The sequence below is a fragment of the Vespa velutina genome, chromosome 1 (assembly GCF_912470025.1).
Source record: "Vespa velutina chromosome 1, iVesVel2.1, whole genome shotgun sequence".
Classification (NCBI taxonomy): Eukaryota; Metazoa; Arthropoda; class Insecta; order Hymenoptera; family Vespidae; genus Vespa; species Vespa velutina.
Genome location: NC_062188.1, coordinates 9,215,641 through 9,231,353, shown reverse-complemented (window position 1 = coordinate 9,231,353; position 15,713 = coordinate 9,215,641). Strand labels below are relative to the sequence as shown.

The following is a 15,713-nucleotide window of genomic DNA, read 5'->3' as shown; positions in this document are numbered from 1 at the left end:
CAAACTCGCCGAAACACATATTCTATTTATAGAATGTGTACACCTATAGTTAGTCCTGATTGGTTCTTTCACTTCTAGTCGTGGTTCTACTAGAATTCCACTGGTAAGCGAATAGAAAGAATGTGTATGTGTTAGATGTTTGCATTTACTCGATTCCTACTGAAAGAATTCGCAAAAAAAAGTAATAAGGAATTTCTCTTTCTAGAAAATTAAAAATTAACTTTATATATATATATACACATATACACACATATGCACATACCTATATATATATATATATATATATATGTATCATATACATATATAATGAATAAATATATAGATATATACTCTTTGATGATGGAAAGAATTATGAAATTCAAATGTGAAAATATGTTTTTCAAAATAGTATTACTTTAGATCATATAGACTTTTAAAAAACATATACGATTACTTTATGCATCTAGAAATCCTATTTTCATACTAATATCAATAATTTTACATTCCGCATAATCATTAATCATTCCCTTATACCTTTATTTCGCAATCGACGTCAAGCTACAAACGTTAATTATTACACGTGATAGAAAATGTGCATACGTTTAATCGAAAATACACGCAACATTTTCACAAAACGTATTTACATATGTATTTACATAGATAAAGATATAAAATTTTTAAATGAATAATAGGAAGATGTAAAAACAAACGTTTTTAACGAAATCAGCTTTAATTCTGTAATCATTCTTATACTATCATACTATGCTACTATCGTAGATGATCTCATAGTGCATTGAACTTATCAACATCGTTCTTGATAACATTACCAAGGGAAGTAATAAAAATTAAGTTCAATGCATTTCACTTTCATTTCAGTTAACCATACACGATCGATTATCATCTACTTGTATATATCAAGTCATTTATTCATCAAATTTTTTTTAACACTGAAATAACTTTACGTGTCTCTCGGCTTACGGTCTTATCTTTATCTCGGATTGAATGTAAACGTGATGCATGCCACGCATGTGCACACGTATGAGATGATTAAAACACCATTCTGCTTATCATAAGTCATCTATCTTACACAGAATCAAAGACCGCATATATATATATATATATATATATATATATATATATATATATATATAATATATATAATATAATATAATATAATATAATATAATATAATATAATATAATATAATATAATATAATATAATATAATATAATATAATATAATATATATAATATAATATAATATAATATAATATAATATAATATAATATAATATAATATAATATAATATAATATAATATAATATAATATAATATAATATAATATATATTGTATATATATTTTTTACAAGTATTAGATTTCGTAAAGCAACATTTTTATTAACATGAGAAATTTCATTCAAACAAAATCTGATTTCGTAAATATATCTAGATTGAATTTTCCAAAATCCTGGAACGAATTTCGAACTTTAGAAATATTAGATTTCGTAAGACAACATTTCTATCAAATCAAAAATTGTATTTGAAAGAAGTCTAATTTCGTAAAAGTAAAAATTTTCGAGAAAGTTTTCGAAGATTTTAAAGAATAGATTTCATAAAGATCATAGTACGAATAATAAATATTAGGATTAAAATTATTGAAAGAAGGTCGGATGCGAAATAAATTGGAATCATCCTTGCTCCACTTAGTTCTGTGCCCGATCTTATCCCAATAACACATATCGAGTGTAAGTACGCTCGCACGGCACGGGCATGGATACGGGCGCGACAAGGCATGAGAAAGAAAGAAAAAGAGAGAAAAAGAATTATAAAAGGTAGATGCCTTCGATGCAACTCGTTCTTCCCAAGCGGGTTCACCGTGCGCCCTTGCAAGGACAGCGTCCTTTTTCAGGGCTTTTCGGTACCCTCGAGATGAGAAGAATGAAGAGGAGGGAAGAAGAAGAAGAAGAAGAAGAAGAAGAAGAAGAAGAAGAAGAAGAAGAAGAAGAAGAAGAAGAAGAAGAAGAAGAAGAAGGAGAAGAAGAAGAAGAAGAAGAAGAAAAAGGAGAAGAAGAAGAAGAGGAGGGGAAGGAGGAGGAGGAAGAGGAGAAGGAGAAGGAGGAAGAAGAGAAGGAGGAGGAAGAAGAGAAGGAGGAGGAGGAAGAGGAGGAGAAGATGGCAATAATACCACGGCAAACGCGTCTCTTCGGTTTTCTCCCCCACGTTTTCTTAGTAACTCCTCTCGTTTAACAAGGGAAGGATTACAAGTGGCAACATTTTGTTGGTATGCCATCTATCTTCAAATTTAATCGCATCCGATTCTTCCAAGAATTTTATAAGCTTTTTAAGCAAATACTTTAGTTTTTTTTTTTTTTTTTTTTTTTCATTTTTTCATTTTTTATTTTTGTTTCTAAAGCGTCGAATTAGAAGTCTAAAAAATTTCGGAAATTATCTTTTATACGTATAAAATTTTATTTCTGATATTATCGTTCCTATTTAAAGTATATTCATGTTGCTAATTTATTTTAATTTTTTGTTTCAAAAATTACAATATTTATTTATTTGCTTAAAAATTCATTATTTAAAATTCTCCATTTCAAAGTGTAACATTTAATTTTTGTTTTTCAAAATCCAAAAAGTATTCAGTTTTGTTTTTTATTCCTTTATATATATAAACGACAATATTTGCATAAAAAATTCTTAAATTTCTTCAAAGTCACATTGCATCAAATTTCATTATCTTTTTCAATCTTCTTTATAGGAAGTGTCGATATATATATATATAATATTTTTCCTTGAAAAAAAAGCGTACCTACTTAAGTTTTTGTATTTTTAATGTGTTTTCACCATAAGGGCTACATTTTGGTTAAAACATGGGACAGAGAATCTTTTCACTTTTGATCCTTCCCATCACACCCCATTCTCCTCCCTCATTCCTTTCCCGCCTTTTATCGCTTACTCTGTCTCTCTTTCTCAGCGAGCGAGCGAGCGCGCGCGCGCCGCAAACCAGTCACGATTTTTCACGCAGTGGGAGCTAGTCAAAGCCGCTCCTTACTATAAATAGCATTCGAGTTCACTCTCGCGAGCGAGGCCGGTCTTGGCCTCCAACGGAGACGACGATGACGACGACGAAGACGAAGAAGACAAAGAAGACGACAAGAGAGAACAGCTAAAAAGGGGGTAATACTGGGTAAGGTCTCCTGCGTAAAGAGATGGTGGTGATCTCGAAAAGAAAAGAGGAAGAAGAGGAGGGAGAGAAGGAGGAGTGAAAAGGAGGAGGATAAGGCGGATGAGAAGAAAGAGAAGCAGCACGAAAGATTGGAATGTTTGTGAGAGAAAAAAGACTGATCGAAAGAAGAAAACGTTAATGGACCGAGTAGAGCGAAGTAAAAGGGTGGGAGATTGTAGAGGAAAGCTGAATATGAGGGGGTTGCAGATCGAGGGTTGGAGAACTGAAATGCAATCTTACCAGAATCCAGAGATCATCTAAGTGTGCGAAGAGGTAGTAAAGCATACCTACTCATGATTCTTAGTGTCTTTATTGGCGACACTCTACTAGCTTGAAATTTATACCGAATTATGTTAGATATATTTACATTTTTGTACGAAACGTAAACGGCCTTTTGAGTATAAACTATGTCTTTGAATATTCACTCTTTGAACAACATCGAATACTAAAAACAAGAAGTATATAGATTTATACGTATATATTAACTGTGGAAGATTTAACACATTAAATCCATATATGCCTTTTTGACTCATATATATTATTTCCATCTTTAAAGGGTAAAAGCACAAAATTATTGATAATATATTTTTAATAATATATAAAAATATTTATTTATTTTTATTCGAATCGTTGATATATTTATCTCTAAATTTATAATAATAACGAGAAAAATACAAAATAGAGATTTTGATCCTTCGTCTTTCGTTTATCGAATTAATTACTTTTTATCTTAGGCTTTATCGGTAACTTTGAAAGATTTTGAAATAATGCGAATCCTTTTAAAAGACGAAAGCACAGGATGAACCGCATTTTCTTGGTATTAAAACGTCGACGCGAATTCCACGAGCTTCTCATTGGCCATCGCGTAGGTATTTTTTTTTCTTTGTCTATTTTTTTTTTTTTTTTTTTTTTTTTTTTTTATTTGCTTCTTTTCCTTTTATTTTCTTTCAATTTTATTCGCACGTGAATAATATAACATCTCTCTGGCGCCTCCTTTACCTCTTTCGAATGCGCACGACACTCGGAGAGCGACTTTATGCGTTCATTATAAAAGTATTGCAAAAAAAAGAAAAAGAAAACTCAACGAATAGAGTTATTTATGTTTAACGATTTTATGTTTAACGTTTATTCGTTAGTACTATAAATAAATTTTATTCTGAATTTACCAAGCTAATTAAGGTATTTGGCGATAGAGCTGTAATTTAATGCAACTGCTTCCTCTTGAAATAATCTTTTAATCTGTACAAAAACTAGGCAATCTTTTGACTTTCGTTAATTTCACTAACGTTCTTGTCAAATAAATCTCTATCGGTGATCATTTAAATTAATCGGATCCATTGATCTGCCAATTTGTTTCTATAAGTCGATGCATCTTTGTGTTTGATCTAACAATCAATTGATTTCTTACATTTTTCTTTTACAGTCCGCGTGTCGATATAGATTCAAAATTATTAAAAAAAAAATCTTTTTTCAATTATTAATATAAAAATAATATATTATTTAAAAATATCTAATTTTATAATTACCGTTAAAAATCACAATTCTAATGTTCTCGTAGTACTTTAAACTAATGATAAAAATATATTACTTAAATATTTTTGAATTTTATTATATAATTATCATTAAAATCATGATCGATTGTTTTGTAGTTTTTTGAATTAACCATAGAATAAAAGATTTCTTTACGTATCTCTTACTTGAACGAAACGAATTTAACGATTGAAACAAGACAAGATTGATTCGCTTAATCGTGAGCTATCAGCTGCTGCAACAATACAACTGCATTTCAAGTTCAAGCAGAATTCATTTCGCTTTATACGAAAACGTGATATAAATCGTCGGAAATAAAAATAAATATTTAATTAAATTGAATCAAGAAAAATACAAAAAATTAATCTCATGTTAATCAATTAAACTTTCTGATAATTTTATGTCTTCTTGATACATTCAAATGCAATTGCATTCGAATACGTTGAGTAGGGTTATGTAAATCTTTCGTGCCAAAGAATACATTTGCTTGATAATTAATTCATTCGTACATAAATAATTTCGCCGGATTTGGTATAACGATATTGCATCGTATCTCAAAATTCAAACATTACAATTATCATGTTTATTTAGGGAAGATCATTTTATGATATACGTATACCTATCTATCGCTATAAATATCCTTTATTAAAACTATCATGAAAACAATAGGTTACTTAATGAATTAATGAATTCATTTTTGAACGATACTTCGATGCTATTTTTCAATCCAAAGTAAAACGTGATAATATTAAATTTCGAAGGACTTTTTTCCGTCGATTTAAATGATTAGAATATATGCATATCAATAATAGAACAGAAAAATATTTAAAATGGACGTAACATCGGTATTATTAAATTACGTTATTCACATGATATTAAATTCAAAACTCGTCGATCCTTTTTCTCGAGGTTTCGGTTTCGGTTTCCCAGATGAAATCATAGGTGTGAAACTAGTTGCCAAGATTTCGTTTAATTAAAATTTCGCCGGAAATAGAATCATGCATGATCGTGTCCCGAGATCCCTCCTCTCCCTTTAAATCATTGGAAACATTTTCGAATTTACCAAATTTAACTCAATTTCGTATATAAGTAACTCAATACCATATAATAGGTAAGTACGTAAGTACATATATGTTAATATGAATAAAAAATAATACCATTTTATCGATTTAATTTTGATCATAATAATGATTAATTTTGATTATAATAATGATCGTGAAAAATGGCATCGCATTGTCAGCCTTATAAAAGTTTGCTGCCTTATTAACACTTTGTTTCGATTGTATGTACATACGTAGCGTGTTAACAGGTCTGGAAATGACGTCTTTAAAAATTACATTTTCGCTATTGAGATCATTCTAAACTCTCTGTCATTAACACTTGTTATGCAACGTTCATATCGCGTTATTAACGTACAAGAAACGAAGATAAATCTGTTACCAGAAAAAATTTAGTAACTGTCGATGGTGTAATGCAAATCGAAGAAGTTTCAAATGACCTTTGTATCTTTTAAATAGTCTTACGATCACTAAAAATAAAAACGAACTAACAAGATTAAATGAAAATATAATATCTTGTGTAAGCCGAATTTAAAGATTTTTCTTTTTTTTTTTTTTTTTTAGCGAATGAAACGATCCGAAGTCCGAATGTTAAAATTTACGATATATGCATCAAAATTTAACGATTGACGTAGAAATACGTGCTTTGAAAGTATTTGATGATAACCGATATATTAATAAGCTTTATATATAGTAATCCACACTTATCGAACAATAATGAGGAGTATAATACAACCAATTCTGTTTTTACACACGAATATTCTTCATATGATTTTGATTTAACACGAATTATAACAAATATTTCCTTTTACACAATCTGTCTTGATTTAACGCGATCGATCCAAAATTCTATGAAAATAAATTTTTTCGTATTACATTTGGATGCGACCCTTGGTTCGCATTATTCACCTCCATATTTGTTGTTTTTGATTTCAAGTAGAATTGATTTTACGCAAATGTGTTCATTTATTGTTAGAAAATAAGAATGAATAAGATCTTGTTCTAATTCGTGTTATGATATTATTTTGCATAATTTTTAGTAACATGTTATTTTTTTTTCCAAATGATAATTTACCTTATGTAATAGATGTGTATGTGTGTGTATGGCTGCGTATGGGTAGGTAGTTAGGTAATGTATATGTGTGCAGTCTTTATGAAATAAAAAGTGAAAGCACATAAAAATGATTTTAACATGATTTTTCTCATATGGTTTATTGTATTATGTTTGTTTATTGTTTAAGTTCGAAATCAATCATCTATTTTCTATAGATACATATCTCGGAAACATATCTATTGTATAAAAACAGAATTGGGTATACCCAAATATTGAAGTATAATACATGAAATTTATATGCAGTGTCCGAGAATAAGCGAGAAATATTTTATGAGTGATCTTAACACATTGTGTACGGGTCACGTGATATCTCGTTTCCATGTTTTTTCGACTGAACCGATGACTTAAGCAACCAGAGACAAATGTTTTTGTTAAAATCAATGTATACAGTTATGGATATAGAACAAAGTATTTCAAATACAACAAATCATCTATGCATTCACCCATCATATAGACTCTCTGATAATATGAAATAGCATATACTTGAATCAATAACGATCGCACAGAGCGCCATACGCAATGTGTTAATTAACATATCAAAATAATAAAAAAGAATTCACATAAACGTATATTCTATTTGATTTTGTTCTTGAATTAGAGTAAATTTTTTATCGTAATAATTCTTTCGTTAGATCTACTTAGGTTCTTCATAAAAGAATCGAAAACAAAGTTTCCGGCAAATCCGAGACACATTTGAACATATGGAGAGAATAAGACGGACATTGGTAAGACATCTGCAAGCATGTGTTCATGTCAGATGCGAGGAGATCATTTTGAATATCTCTTATAAAAATAAGCAGTTAGAATTTGTTGAAAATCAAGTTGATTATAAATTACAAATAAAATCAAATAAGACGTATGTATATTTTAACATTTTTTATTTTTTAGATATAATGAAATCACTTCTTAAATATTTCTCATTTGTTCTGAAAAACCACAGTATATGTTATACATTATACGAAGGATGATTCAGTAACTATTATCACGTCAAATATGGTACAAGCAATAATAAAAAAATATGATCTTGAATATATAATCCACCTTGAACCATTCATTTTTTTCCGCTTACATTTTTTTCTAACTTCAATCAAATAATAAGACATATGGATTGTTATAGTTGCGTAAATCACCAGACAGTTTTTTCAAAATACCTCACGAATTAATCGTTCGAAAAAAAAAAAACAGGTATTCCATCAACAAATTTTCGCGCTCTTTTTCCATTAAGTCTGGCATGCGCACTATATCGTCCCCAAAGTTCGGGAGTATTCCGTCGTAATAGCAGCACTAAACGTTTATCCAATATATATTCACACTTCGTTGAATAAGGTTAAATATTCAAATAGAATCTATTTATCTTTACTAGATATATTAGTAAGCTATATATACCTACATTGCTACATTTCTTAATCGAGAAATTATATACGAACCATTTGATGTCGCAGTTATTCAATTACAACGTCGGTAACAAGGAAAAAGATATTAATCGTAAAAATTGTAATAAATATAAACAAGAATAGGTCGACAATCAATGTCAGAAGTTCGCGCCTTTTTTCGACAGTCGCCATATTGAAAATAAACACTCGCGCATCAACGAATAAATCGGCGTAAGATATCGGCGAACCGAGCTAACAAATATAAAAGTTCGATAAATCAGAATGTATAATTACCCCAGATGCATGAAACGTTTAGCGTGGCTTCGTTTTCTTATCCTGGTTTCAATGAAATCGTACATGCATCGAAATGAAAAATAAACCTTATGATGAATCAACGAAAGATTCTGACCGTTATGGTAGACGAAAAGAGTCGATTTACAAATTTAACCACAATTAGCCGGCCGGTCCCAACACTGTTAATCGATAAAGCTCGCGAAATGGAAAGGCATGTTCCCGTAAATGGACACACCGATTCGAGTCGAGGTACTCGTGAAACGAACTATTGATTTGAAAACGAAAACTTCTCTCTCATGAAAATCGACGAGGACACGCGCGTTACGCGGTAAACGTCGATTTTCACAGAGTTACTACCGATGAAACGTCAAAAGCAGACACGCAATTACGAGCAAGACGGAAGACGAGGTCGGAACCGAGAACGGACCGAGTAATTTCCCAAGTCACCGACAGATGGCACGTTCGCAGGAAAAAGGGAAACGCTCGAGTGATTATCGAACGCTCTACCTTACTCTACGACATAAACACGTATGCGACAACAAAGTGTCCTCTTCAGCATTGCCAACTGTATGTGTGTTATGAAAAATACATCAATTTAATTCTTTTCTGAACGATCTTCTTCGTCATAAATTTTTTTTTTGATAAAGCTAAAGACATACTTAAATAAGTACCTTAAATTGGGAAAAAAGTTCAATATCCTTCTATCCATCCAATCTCTCTCCTTTCTTCTTTTTCAATTTTACAAATATAAACAAAAAAATACAACGGAAAATATTTCAATCTTTATTATCCTTTTAAAGTCAATTGACCGATAATAAAATCGTAAACACGAATTCGTTCTATTTTGACGTGTGATAATAGGTATGCGCGGTCAAGTATACGGATTCTATTTGAAATCTGTAACCAACTACAATCGTGGCGGAACTGAGATTAGAAAGTAGCTCGTGGATCTTAGATAACTTACATAGTTGAAAGAAGAAATCGCCAAACGTACCGCACCGTTACGATGTTTTCTATATACTCTGATAAACCATATAATTTAACATCTCAACGATCTATAGAAATTAGAAGAAATTAACTACTATTTTCGATCGAAGGAATGTGTCGGAGTATAATCAATAAGAAATCGGCAACTTCCGTTTAAAAAGGCACATTAAAACAGAATGAATAAGAAATCCACGACTGCCGGTTAAAGCGATGCGTTGAAAGAAAAAGAGAGAGAGAGAGAGAGAGAGAGAGAGAGAGAGAGAGAGAGAACGAGAAAAGAATATATACTATTCACGGAACTCTTACATTTCGAATAATTTATTCCACAAAGCTCATTTTAGAAAAAAAAATTTGTATTTACTATTTTTTCCATTCAAAAAATAATCCAACAAAAATGAAAATAATATCACAAGAATTATTTATATGACATTAATTATATTTTCTGATAATAAAAATCAATTCATACATTTCAGGTTAGTCTTATTATCGGTTCAGTCTTAGCCATATTATTCCGTCATAATGATTTTAACATTATTCTATGTAATTTAAATAAAAATATTCACACGTTTCCATTTCGTCTTAGTTTAATCATCGATTGTCGTATTTTCTTTATGTTAGATCATCCGAGATCATACTTCGTCAATCATTTTTTTTTTTTTAATGATTAACAAATTTTGGATAATTTAGTCTTTTGTATATTGTTACTTTGTGAAGGTATAACAAAATGTCAAGTGACATAAGTATTATATATTGAATTGATACGTGTGAATATAAATGACGGAAATTGAACTATGACTTGGGAATGACGAAAGAACGGAGACGGAACGGAAACTGAACTGATAATCAGACTTAACTTAAATATGTAAATCGACCTTAAAGCTATGCGCTATATAATAACCGTGAGAAAAAACCATTGACGTTGCGTTTTGTGTTTTATCTCATTTATTGGACGTCTGTCTTAACTCCTGTCCTCATACTCACTCCATCAACCGCAAACTAACCTCGAAATAACAGTTGCTAACGTTAAAAAGAAAAAAGGAAAAAAGGAAATAGAAATAGTAGAAAAAAAGAAAAGAAAACCTTCCGTAGTTGCCGGTTAGTAATTACGACGTTGTTTGTCGTTTACATTTGTCAGTACATCGTGCCGCTAAAGTTGGCTCGAGGATTTCGAAAGGTCACTTAGTCGGACGTTAATTTGAGGTGAATGCACCATGACTATGAAATGACATCTTTATAGAGCAACGCCTCTGCCACGGAAATCTAATTATCAAATATTTCTAGAGTTACATTGTAAATTTGATATACGTATATATAGAGTGTTCCAACGAAAAATGTCCATCCATGATTATTATGAAATCGAATAATCTTTTTCAAAAAACACATTTTATTGGATGCTGACTCAAAATCAAAAAAAAAAAATAATACCGTTTTAAAAAGAATTGAAAGATCTTTCAAATAATGTGTAACCTTACCTCTGTTGCCATTTAAGATTTTTAAAGAGTTTGTCACCAATTTTCGAAATTTAGATCAAAGTAGATGAATATATATACCCTTCGAAAACAAAATTGACCTGTCCAAGAACTTTTCGAAGAAAATCAGATTTCATAATAATCTTGTTGGACATTTTTCGTTTGGACACTCTGTATATATCTATAAACATTTTTACACATATACGTATGTAAAAATGTATAAATCTCGAAAGATATGATTAAACACCAGGAAGTTCTAGAAGAAGAATATAATAGCTAAGAAGCAATACTCTTGCGCGATAACGTTATATTTAACAAAGTACAAAAAATCTAATCTCACTAAATCTCGATGACATTCAACTTTATTAATCTCGTTATTGTTATATAGTGATATCTAATGGCATAACACAAATATGTATAAAAGTATCTACACTTCATAATAAGACTTGTTATTTCTAAGAGAACAGCTACATATAATTACGTAAACTATTTATAATTTCAAAATACAGGAATAATATTTTTAAGTGCAATATTTTATTCCAATCTTTATCTTTTTTCTCTCTTATTAATTATTTTTTTACGATAAAATTAATAAGATAAGTAATAAAAATTTGTATCTACAATCGTTATCAAGATAACTTAAGATGCTTTCCTTTTTCATTATCTAATATCGAAATTTAATTTAAACGCGATAACAATATCAACGACATTATTTCAAATATCTAAGGTATTAATTATGGTTAAATAAGGGATAGTAATTTCTGAAGAAACAAATAAATTTCTCTTATAAATCTTCTTCAGACTCGATGAACAACGATCGAATCAGGGTTAATACATAACATCTCTTTTTGCTAATCAATCGAATGACTAATAACAAACTAAACAATCACGTGAAGAATTGCATAGCGCTGAAAGGAAAATTAAAATTCCAATCTATTTATAGACACTTCCGCATTCATGAGCTGTAGACATAAAGTTTTCACGGAAAACGAATATGTCTACTTATATATACAGGTTAATTATAAATTAAGGTAAATATCGCATTTATTAGAAAAAGTAAAAAAATATATATTTAGAAACATTTCATGATATCGTGTATCAAATATTTTAAGAGTGCAAAATAAAAACATAATTCCTATTAAACCAGAAGTTTAATGATTTTTGGGTTATCTTATGGAACAACCTCTATATCTTTTTAATTAATTAGATATTTCAATTAATTATCTTTAAAAATTATTAAACAAGTGCAGACCTAAAATTAATAATTAACAAGATATTAGCATGTATAAGTTATATGATCAAAAGTACGTATATTCAAATGTATACAATCTTAAGAGACCATGAAAAAATGAAGAACATATAGAACAGTCTTACAATAAGTTCAGTTATTACCTTACTAAGGTTGTTAATTAAAAAATTTTAAATTATAATAACAAAGTTATAATAACAAAAAAGAAATAATAGTTTGCTTAAATCAATAAATATTTTAAGTGTCCACTATTTTCTTGTATGCATAGTCGACATTTGGTAATCATATTTCTTCGTATATTTCGTAACATTTCAAGTGTTATTAACGACGTTTATAATTTTTGCTTGTAGTTCTTCTAAATTTCAATTTCACTAAAATTAATATTATTGTTTCTGTCTGCATAGCATATTTCACGCATTAAAATCTCGTTAATTATTAACTTTAGACCTATATTTGTTTAATAATTTTTTAAAGATAATCATTTAAAATATTTAATTATTAAAAAAAAAAAAAAAATACAAATGATATTCCACAAGACAAAATAAAAATCATTTGACTTTTAATTTAATTTGTATTATTGTTTTTATTTCATACTCTTAAAATATTTAACATATGAGAGCATGAATTTTTTTAAATATATTTTTTTAATGTATTGCTTTTAAGAAAGAAAATATTTAAACGGCTCTTAATTTATAATCACAAACATAGATCATATGTTCGTATAATTGCATGAGTACATATTTTTTGCATTTGAATATCATCGTCTAGAGTAACGTTAAATTCTCGTGAGATTTCAAAAATATACATTTTTCCGATTTATTTTTATCGATACGATCGAAGTTCCATCCGTATTGATGAAATGTTAATAACATATCGGCAATCGATTTCTCGATATTATCAATATAGCATTGCACTACACATGAAAAAAATCACTGACTGATATATGTCATCTGCCATTGTTATGATATATCGAATATATACGACATATATAAACGTACGAACGTTTGTCAATAGGCCGATTATGTAGTTTCTTAGAATGATTTAATAATGGATAACTTATCTTTATATTCATGTAAAAATATATATCTACGTATAAAAATAAAAAAATCAACATCATCAATTCCTATTATATCTTGAAATTGTATTATTTTAATATCGTAAAATTATGTATATTTTGGAAGTTAGAGTTAAACTAAACAATTTAAGTACTTAAAACAGTAAACATCGTCGTACGATATTTACAAAATAATTGTCTCGAGTAATAATATTATTCATTTTAAGAGCTCACATGAGATTTGAATACTCGTACACATGAGACAATATCGAAAGGCCGCTAGGGTCTATCGCGATTTAGAGCTCTTTTAAACTGACTCACATAATGAGACTCTCCATTTGCGTTCCTATTCTCTCTTCTTCCTTTCTTTCGACCAATAAACGAAATTATAAATTTACATAGATACATACATGTACGTGTGATCTAGTAAAGGTCATTAAAAGTTCTGTTCGAATTATAATCGAACGTCGTATTTATCTTTTACGATCCACATTTCATGACATTCTCTTTTAGAATTGAACCGTGTAATAAAACAATTCACGATATAAATAGACACGTCCCCTTTTTTCTCATAATCACACTTGTTCGTTCGCGTGCTTATTAAATATCACTTTCAAATAAAAATTTATTATTATGTCGTATTTACACGTTCAACATGTTAGTCGTATAAATGTTGACGATATGATTTTTAGATCTATTATTTGACCTAACATACTAAATTACTATGTACATTAAAGATCATTATAAGAAGAAGGTTATATATCGATATAAAAGGAAATAGAAAGATCGTACGGTACGTAAGAAAACTTCCATGTCGTTAATGAGATTTCATATGTTCTTTTATTAAACATGAGATCCAAGAACTAAAAGTAATTTAAAGAATTTCTCATTGTTCATGATATGATAATTATATTTTAATAATTAGATATTTGACTAATCATATGATAAATATATGATAAATATTATTAAAAAAAGTATACAAATCATTTTTATTTCTGAAGTTTGATTATTATGTTAATCTTCATCTAAATAAAATGATACTTTGATTTCGTACATGTGTACAATCAGAAATAAAGTTTAATTCATACATTCGATAACTATTGCCAATTGTGACTAATCAATGATATGTTAGATTTTCAGTTAAGTTATAATATATTTACCAGTCGTAAACTTCGCTATTAGCATGACATCGTTGGGTTCATGAACAAAAAGTTGAAAGATAATGATTACAATCGTAATTTCTGTCACCCACGTGTACGCTACACGTGCTAAGTATGCAAACATAAACGACAGCAGTAACGAATCGCACGACTTGAGGCATGAACACATATCTCCATCACGTGATTCACAGGAAAAAATCAATGAAAACATGACTTAGATATAATTTGTTTGATAACATCGCAAAACATGTGACAGAAAAAGACGATCGAATAGCGTCTGATCTTATTTTTTATAATTTTCATCGTAAAATAGACGTTAATAAAGATCGAACTTACCTGATAGCTCCTTTATTTTTATGTCTTCTCCGAATTTAACAGGTCGTAGATTTATCGAAGAAATATTTATCAATAACAAGAGCCGAATATATACGTCATAGCACAGTTTAAGGAACAAATGTATTGTACGAGCATCAAATTGTTCTTATTTTGTTGAATAGTCGAAAAAATTGCACTACAGCCATTGAAGCCAATAAAGAAATGACAATTTCATTGTTTGTCAATCAACATGACTAAGCGTATGTATGTAATTACATAGAAAAAATGATAATTTGTTTATCCACTTTCGAATTATTCAAAATTCTAACGAATGCTAACCTTTCATTTTATTTTTAAGATCTTTTATAGAATCGTAACTTAAAAACGAAAGTATATCAAATACTTGTAACATTTAACTATGTTCACTACTTATCGACCGATTATCATCAATATCGATTATTAACATATGTACAACAAAATTGCCACGTTGACACTTCTCGAATCCGTCGTTTTTTATTATTTCGCTCTATATTCTAAAAACGAAGAGTTCCGAGTTCTTGGGAAAAAGTTTCGCCATGTATAAAATACCTTACGATTTTTTTGGCGTTCGACGATATAATCGCGAACGCCATCATTGAAAAGGATAAGTTCTTTCCGATCGTCGTGTTAGACGATACTCTTATACCGACACGTTCCAATTCGTACGTTTGTACAGGCTTAACTGACGGTCGGAGCTTTATAATTTTCAGGTCGCGTATGCAACTATGGAACGTACGTATCGTCAAGGACGCGGTTACTATGATACGATTGCAATTTCGTACGATTCGTCCTGGGAGCGAGAACGCAAAATTTTGTTCAAATCGATTAAAGTACAATACGATCTAGCATTGTAAATTGTAATTTCGTC

At 29.5% G+C, this 15,713-nt stretch overlaps 1 protein-coding gene across 2 annotated transcripts in view; it reads right to left on the bottom strand.

The window, feature by feature from the left end:
* Window positions 1–15,516, bottom strand: part of LOC124947908 (organic cation transporter protein) — a 24,569-nt gene extending 9,053 nt beyond the window's left edge. Inside the window, exon 1 of one of the 2 annotated variants that reach the window (XM_047490734.1) lies at window positions 14,828–15,516. The gene's annotated coding sequence lies outside the window, so the exon portion shown is untranslated. Of the gene's footprint in view, window positions 1–8,572; window positions 9,005–14,827 lie in introns of those variants that run through there. The other variant, XM_047490716.1, reaches the window with a different exon arrangement.
* Between the last annotated feature and the right edge of the window lie 197 nt (window positions 15,517–15,713).